Here is an 8512-nt window from a genome sequence, read left to right as displayed (position 1 = left end):
AAAATTCGGGCCAAAGCTATGGCTCTGTGTATGTCAGTGCATTGGGTAAGAGTTCTATTTTGAGCATGAAGCAACAATTGGTTCAAGCTAAATGTTTTTCATCAGATCAAACGAAATCTGCCAATATGGAAAAAAATGCATTTTAAATTTGTACGCTAGTTTGCCATGGGCTTCGGTAGAAAACAACGAAAATGCCTTGGTGTTCAGTAGTGCTCAAATTTGGGAAAACAAACAGACAGACTCACGGGGGCGGTGGTGTGGACGGGGCGACGAGGTCCGGGTGGTGGTGGTGCGACGAGGTCCGGGAGGCGACGAGGTCCGGGTGGTGGTGGTGCTCCGAGGAGACGAGGAGAGCGGCGCCGAGGAGACGAGGACGACGAGGACGACGAGGTCTATGTGTTGTAGCGCGACTAGGTTTGCTCTTTCAAAGTCGACGAGTCGACCCTCGAAGTCGACATGCATTTCGCGGCGACCCTCACGGTGACCCCATCCAGCGAGCCTGCCGAGGTGCCTGTTGACGGGCAGACCAACGGGGTTCTCGATGCCTAGATAATTTGTGCAGTAGGAGATGCACTCTTCGGTCAGAAAGCCCCTGGCTATGCTTCCCTCTGGACGTGACATGTTGCGAACGTATCCTTTGATGACACCATTCATCCTTTCGAACGGCATCATGCTGTGCAGGAACGTCGGCCCGAGTTGGATGATATCGTCCATGATATGGACCAGCAGATGCACCATAACGTCGAAGAATGCGGGCGGGAAGTACATCTCAAGCTCGCATAGTATCACCACGATCTCTTCCTGTAGCCTTCTGAGTTGCCTCACGCCAACAGACTTCCGAGAGATGACGTCGAAAAAGTTGCATAGGACAAATAGCGTTTCACGGACGTGCGCGTCCATGATCCCACGGATTGCAACTGGAAGTATCTGCGTCATCAGCACGTGACAGTCGTGAGACTTCATCCCGCTGAACTTCAGCTTCGCTAGGTCTAGGTATCTGCTTATCTTCCCTACGTAACCATAAGGAAGTTTTACTCCTACGAGGCAGGTGAAAAACTGCTCGATCTCCTCCTGACTTAGAGTGAAGCACGCGGGAGGGTAGTCATTTCCGGTCTTCTTGGCCTTTTTGCCTTTGCGACGACTTTCCGTGTCCTGCTTCGCCTCATCATCATCATCATCATCATATATAGCGTGAAGCTCCTGCCTGATGCCCATTGATTTCAAGTCTGCCCTTGCTTTCGGCCCATCTTTGGTCCTCTCTGGCATGTTGAGCAGGGTACCAAGCAGACTCTCGCACACGTTCTTCGTGATATGCATGACATCAAGGCTGTGAGGCACACGGTGGATCTTCCAGTACGGCAAGTCCCAGAAAACAGACCTCGTTTTCCATACCTTCAGCAGCGGCTCTGGCGCCTTTCGCTTCTTTCCCGGCTCTGGCGCCTTTTGCTTCTTTCCCGGCAGTGGGCAGTCTTTCCAATTTTTCAACAGCTCGTCTATTTCCTCGCCGCTCCTCGTACGCGGGCGTCCTCGGGGTTCGGTTTCACCATCGAATAGATCCTTGCGTCTTCTCCACGGGTCATCGTCGCGAAGCCACCTTCGATGTCCCATGAACACGGTTTTCGAAGACCCGGGATCTCTATCTAGCTGGCGATACGTTGTGTCATCCATGCACCTGACGCATCCAGAAAATCCGTGGACCACCTGCCCCGCGAGATATCCGTAACCGAGATAGTCGTGCACCGTCGTGAGCAGCGCGGCTCTCATAGGGAAATATTCTTTCTGTGCGGCGTCCCACGTATTGGCTGGCGTTTTCCACAACGTGTCAAGATCCTCTTTCAGCAGCCCCAGATACAGATTGATGTCGTTCCCTGGTTGTTTCGGTCCTTCAATTAGCATACTCATGTGAATGTACTTCCTCTTCATGCACAACCAGGGGGGAAGGTTGTACATCCACACAAACACAGGCCAGGTGCTATGTGTGCTTCTCTGGCTGCCAAACGGATTGACTCCATCGGTGCTCGCGCCCAGCACGATGTTCCTTGGATCGTTCCCAAATTCTAGGTCTTCGAAGTTCAACGCTTGCCACTGGCTTGCATCCTTAGGGTGACTCAGCATCTTGTCTTTTTTATCTATCTCCGGATCATTTGCGTCATCTTCTCGCTTCTTCTCCTCCCTATCCGCGTGCCAACGCAGGAGCTTTGCTACCTTAGGGTCCGCGAAATACCGCTGCAGACGAGGAGTGATCGGAAAGTACCACACCACTTTTCGAGGAGCTTTCTTCCTCTTCTTGTATCGAGTGACGCCGCACACCGGACATATGGTAGACTCCGCGTGCTCGTCCCGATAAATGATGCAATTGTTCATGCACACATGGTATTTCACGTGCGGTAAATCCAGAGGACACACGATTTTCTTCGCCTCCTCCAAACTGGTCGGGCACTTGTTCCCCTTGGGAAGACGTTCGTGCCAGAATGACATGTTCTCGTCGAAGCATGCGTTGGTCATTTTGTGTTTTACCTTCATCTCCAGAGCCATGAGCGTTACTTTCAGGCGGGTATCCTCGGGCCTGCATCCTTCATACAATGGAGTAACCGCATCTAACTCAAGTTGATCCATCTTGGCTTTCTCTCGGGCGGCAGCTCTTGCGTTATCCGTCTCCTTGAGAAGCAGGTCTTGAATATGAGGGTCCAGCGTCGTCTGCTCCGCCGGCATCATCATCTTCATGATCATGCCCGTCGTCTGCTCCGGCATCTTCCTCATCATCATGTCCTGCATCTTCTACATGATGACTGTGTACAGCATCACCGTCGTGATCATCTCCTGGGGATTCTTCGTCTTCTCGCCCGCCCGAGCCGCGGTGGTTGTCTTGCTGCCCTTCCTCATTTCTTGCCCGGCCCCCATGGACGACTTCGTAGTCATCTTCATCACCTTGCCACCGATAGCCATCCATGAAACCACGCAAGAGCAGGTGGTCCCGCACCTGCCAGGATTCCGGGTCCGCAATAAGGCTCTTCAGCTTGCATCTTCGACACGGACATCTTATCTCCGTCTCGTTCTTTTGAAGCATCTCGGCCTTCGCGGACCTCAAAAACCTATTCACGATGCCTTCGGTCATCATGCGGACCATGGTCGCCTGCGGGGTAGAGCAAAACGATATTTTAGAACCAAGAAAAAATTTGGCATGACTTTCCCTAAAAATAGGACCAAAAAGAATGCTTAATGCCAAAATTCTCGCCGAAACGGAAATGAGTCAACATTCCAGCAAAATATTGGCAACTATCGCATTTCAAATACCGGTACACCTCCAAACACAAACACATATGCAACACCACAAACATATGCAACACCACGAACATACATAGATCTAGCTAGCTAGGCCATAAAAAGTGCATGTGCACATTGTTGTAGGGAGAACAACATAAATATAGCTTCCCCCCTTACTTACCTATCAAAACAAGGTAATTTAACCACTTAAATTGAATGAATCTATGGTGGAAATGAGGTGAAAAAGAGGAGGCACCCGAGACAAGGAGGAGGTGGAGAGAATGAAGTGGGGAGAAAGTGAGTGTGGGTAGGAGAGGCTGTCCAAAATATCTTGTTGCTGCCCACTTACTAATGGCGCACCAACTCTAGATGCGCTATTAGTAATCCAGGTTACTAATGGCGCACCTTCTGGTGGTGCCATTAGTATGTTTGGACAGGCGCACTAGTTAAAAAAAACTGTTGATACTAATGGCGCACCCTGGGCCAGGTGCGCCATTACTAGTTACAACTAGTAATGGCGCACTGTGTCTGGATGCGCCATTAGTATGTTTGGACAGGCGCACTAGTAAAAAAATTTTTTTTTATACTAATGGCGCACCCTGGGACAGATGTGCCATTACTAGTTACAACTAGTAATGGCGCACTGTGTCTGGATGCGCCATTAGTATGTTTGGACAGGCGCACTAGTTAAAAAAAATTTGATACTAATGGCGCACCCTGCGCCTGGTGCACCATTAGTAGTTTCAACTAGTAATGGCGCACTGTGTCTGGATGCACCATTAGTATGTTTGGATAGGCGCACTAGTTAAAAAAAATTGATACTAATGGCGCACCCTGCGCCTGGTGCGCCATTAGTAGTTTCAACTCTAATGGCGTATCAGAAGGTGGTGCGCCATTAGTATATACTAATGGCGCACCGCTTGTCTGGTGCGGCATTAGTGTCAATCCCATCTATAGCCCTTTTTCTAGTAGTGGGTGGAACTCTGATCTGTCAACAGTGTCAAAGCGGCAAATAGCAGGCGGAGGAGAAGCCACCGATGTCATGTGTAGATCCCTTCTAGGTCTTGCGGATCGTGCTATTACAGCAATTTGGTTGGTTGATCCCAAAAAAAAGGAATTTGGTTGGTTTTCTTGAAGCCCTAGCTTGTTGTGCCGTCCTATTCTCTCAATGCAATTTAGCAAATGCTACTACAGTACAGTAAAGGGCACAAAGAAAAAGCACGCAGTGAAGGAAAATACCTCCATATCAAAGCTGCTACTTATCTTGTTGGTTATCAGGATGTGGATATGTAGAATTTTCTCTAGCCACGGCAACAGACATGCATTCATCGAGGGGGTTCACTACAGAACAAAATAAATGCTGACGTTAGTTGTTGAGGGTACGTTTGACATCCCTGAGAGACTAGATAATGAAAAGATGAATCGTCAAACCTGGATGAACAAAGACGCTACCAAGTGGATGAATCTGATGGCCTGTCCTCCCTTGAAGATCATGCGTCCTCCCTTGAAGGCACCACCAGGGCCATGGACGCCTCATACACCGCCGCCGACGTGTTGTAGTGATGAGGTATCGTGCAGGATCTGACACAGGATCACCTTCAGGCAAGATGAATAGGTCTTCAGGGGCACGACCGCCGGCCACAGCAGGACCCTGCCATGGACGGCGCCGCCCGAGCCACAGCCGCTCGCCAGCTCGCCTCTGGAGCAGTCCAAGCTTATCCGCGAGCTCGTCCACTAGTGCCCGTCGCCGCCACGATGTCCTGCAGGCTAGAGAACGGCGGTTCGCCGTTCTTATCCACGGCCGCCGTTGGAACCGACTCCGGCCGCCTATATAAGGAGCCCCCGAGTCCGTCCAGTCCCTCAGGCGACCTCAAGCCACCCCACCTAGCACCCCCATAGCAGGCAATCGACCAGGGAGGGTCTTCTTCCCCATCTCCGTCCAGTACAGCCGCCGCCGCCCTCCGGTCCATTCAGTCACAACCAGAGCCCCCCCCCCGTCCGTATAGCACCACCATCCTCCTCCCCTCGACCGTGCGGAGCCGCCCAAACCCTCAGCTGCGTCGGGGAACCACCGTAGGCCAAAGCCCCAAACCTCCCGAAGCTGCCGTCCGCCGCGGAGCTCGCCGCCGGCGATGTCGGGTGGTTGGTGCGACATATGCCAAGGGATGGCTTATCATTGTGGGAGCCAATAAAACGTCGCCGGTGCCCGGAAACGGGATGAGGCGAAGACATGCACGCCGACGAATCTTACCCAGGTTCGGGGCTCTCCGAGGAGATAACACCCCTAGTCCTGCTCTGCGGGGTCTCCGCATGATCACTAGATCGATAAGGGGTAGCTACAATCGCTCCTAGAGCTGTTGAGATCAAGGGAGAAGAAGAACAAGGCTAGCTCTTGCTTCTCTCTATCTATGGTGTGTATGCTATCTTAGAAGGCAGCTCTATGCTCAGAGGCCAACTATCCTTGGGTGCGAACCCTTTGCATGGGTGCTCCGGGGGGTTTATATAGGCCTACCCCCCGGGGGTACAATGGTAATCCGACTGGGAACTGGTCCCAGCCGTCAGTGTCTACGCTCGCCGGCTTCTCCGCCGGCTGCTGGGCCCCGCCGGCTGGTGGGTCCCGCCGGCTGCCGGCTCCTTGGTCGACAGGCCGGCCCCACCGCCTAGGGTCTTGTCGGCGGCCGCTTACTGTAGCCTCGCCTGTGATGACGAGGGCTTCGTCGAGGTAAGCGTGGCTACAGTGGGCCGTCTCGGGGGCTATCACTGTAGCCTTACCTCGTCTTGTCTCCTTAATGGGGCTCCTGCTTCAAGGAAGGGAGTAGCCGGCTTCTGGACGCCGGCTATGCTCTTGGCCGACAGGGAAAGGCCGGGCCGCCTTCACGCCTCTCTCTGGCTGAAGGGGCCCGCAGTCCTTGGGCCGTACAGGAGTGGGTCGTGGATGACGTCGAGGCTAGCATGGCTACAGTGTCGAGCCGCACGGGAGACGGCCGTCCCGTACGGCCTCCTGTAGCCATGCCCGCCTCGGGCTTCGGGGGTAGTGGGGCTGCACTGTGGCCACACCCCGTCGTGTCGCCGTTATGTGGGAACAGCTTTGGTGGTTGGGGTCTCGACGCCGGCTGCTAGGAGCCGGCGTCCTTCTTGGCCGGCTTCTTGGAGTCGGCCACCCCGTAGTCGCCCTGGGGTGAGGTTACTCGAGGCTCGGTCGCCCTCCGGGAGTCGGCTTTAGAGGTAGCCGGCCAGGGAAGGCGGCCCAAATGCTTCGAGTGCTTGAAGGCCCAAAGGCCTGATAATTTTTCTGAAGAGCCAGGGGTAGTCGGATTGGCTACCCGTGGCCAATTACTCCGACAGTAGTCCCCGAAGCTGATTGGGCTTCGAGGTGGAGTAGGGGTTGAGAAGCTCGATCAGCTTCCTATCTTGACAAGCCGGCAGCTGGGAGCCGGCCTTGGTCAGGTGCGCCGCCCGAGTCGAAATCTTCTGGAGTCAGAGGGCAGGAACCCGCAGGCACGTGCACCGGGCCGCGGGCCGGCTGCGGGCCGTTGGCGAACCACGTGGCCGGAAAACCTGCCAGCCCACGCGCGTGATGGGACGTCGCCGCAGGGCGGGGGCCCGCCACGTCCGCGCCCCGGCCCAGGCGCGGATCCTTTGTATCCCGAAACCGTCCGCACGTTCCGTGCGGCAGTTTCGGCTCGCATTTATGCGCTATAATCGCGAGACGTGGGGGGAGTGGGCGCAGTTAATCCCACGTCTCCCCCCACGTCCGGCCTCTTCGGCCTCGTGAGGCTATAAGTAGGGGGAGGTGGAGGGCGGCAGGCCCTCGCATGCTCCTCCTACTTCCACCGTCTTCTTCCCTCGCTCGTTCTCGCGAAAGCGCCTCGCCGCCGCGCCCTTCCACCGCACGCTCCTCCGCCGCCGTGCTAGCTCTCGCCATGCCTCCCCACGTAGAGCAGCTTGGCGGGGATTGGGACGGCTCCATCGTCCATGACGACCACGTCGACTTCCTCCGCGACACGCGGCGGCTGCCCGGCGCGGACAAAGTGGAGGTCCGCCTTGCGCCGGCGAAGGAAATCTCGCCGAGGCCGCGGGAGGGCGAGCGGGTGGTCTTCCGCTCGCACTTCTTGCGCGGCTTCGGCCTGCCAGTGAGCGCCTTCTTCCGCTCCTGGCTCGAATTCTATCAGCTCCAGCCGCACCATCTCACCCCCAACGCGGTGGTGCTGCTGTCTGCCTTCGTCACCCTGTGCGAGGGCTATCTCGGCGTCCTCCCCACCCTTGAGCTCTGGGGGGAGCTTTTCCATTCGAAGCTGGGCACGCGCAGCAAGGGCGTGCCGGCTCATACTGGCGCCTTCATCGCGTCGCGGAGATCGGGCGCCGACAACCCCTTCCCCGTCATCACGCTAATCCAATCGGTGAAGAATTGGCAGAATTCGTACTTCTACATGCGGAACATCGCTCCGCGGGGCGACTACATCAACCTGCCGGCTTACGTAGCCGACCCACCGGCGAGCAGGCTGCCCCAGTGGTCCTTCCGGGCTGTGACGCTGTCGCAGGCAGGAAACGCCGCCATCGCCCGACTGCGGGTGATGGTCCAGTCGGAGGGCCTGACGGGGCCCGACCTCCTGGCCGCGTTCGTCACGCGCCGGGTTCTTCCGCTCCAGAGCCGGCCTCATCTGATCTGTCAGATGAGCGGCCAGCTCGATCCGAGCCGAATGTGCACCAAGGAGATGCCGCGGCACGAGGTCCCCTACATGGTGAACTACCTCGCCAACTGCCAACTCTCTGAAGAGTGGCAATTCGGCAATGAGCCATATAGCCGTGCCAATCCTCCGCCTACGGTACGCTCCCCTTGTCTCCTTTTCTCTCTCTCTCTCAGCCTTGTTGCCGAGTTCCTCTGGGCCGACTCTAACTTAGTCGGCTCGTTCTTCGACAGAGCCCTCTGCTTCGGCCGGCCGGCGGGTCAGACGCGGAGCGTCGCTTCGTCCCCGCCCGGACCGAACACGACCTGGAGGACCCCGACCTGGGGGCGGTTCATATGGACAATGCCATCGAGCCGGCCGGTGGCCAAGCCGGCGGCGAAGCAGGCGGCTCCGGGTTCACTGCTACCTTCGACGACTGGCCGGACGAGGATGAAGCCGAAGCCGTCCCGCGCCGCCAGCCGGCATCCGGACGCGGCGCGGGCTCCTCCGGCGCGCAGCCTGCTCGGGGTGGAGGCCAGAAGCGTCGCGCCGCCCAGGGCTTGTTCGGCAGCCGAACGAAG

The sequence above is a fragment of the Aegilops tauschii genome, chromosome 7, assembly GCF_002575655.3.
Source record: "Aegilops tauschii subsp. strangulata cultivar AL8/78 chromosome 7, Aet v6.0, whole genome shotgun sequence".
In the NCBI taxonomy this organism is placed as follows: Eukaryota; Viridiplantae; Streptophyta; class Magnoliopsida; order Poales; family Poaceae; genus Aegilops; species Aegilops tauschii.
The sequence above is the reverse complement of the archived record's forward strand: the minus strand, read 5'-3'. Positions refer to the sequence as shown.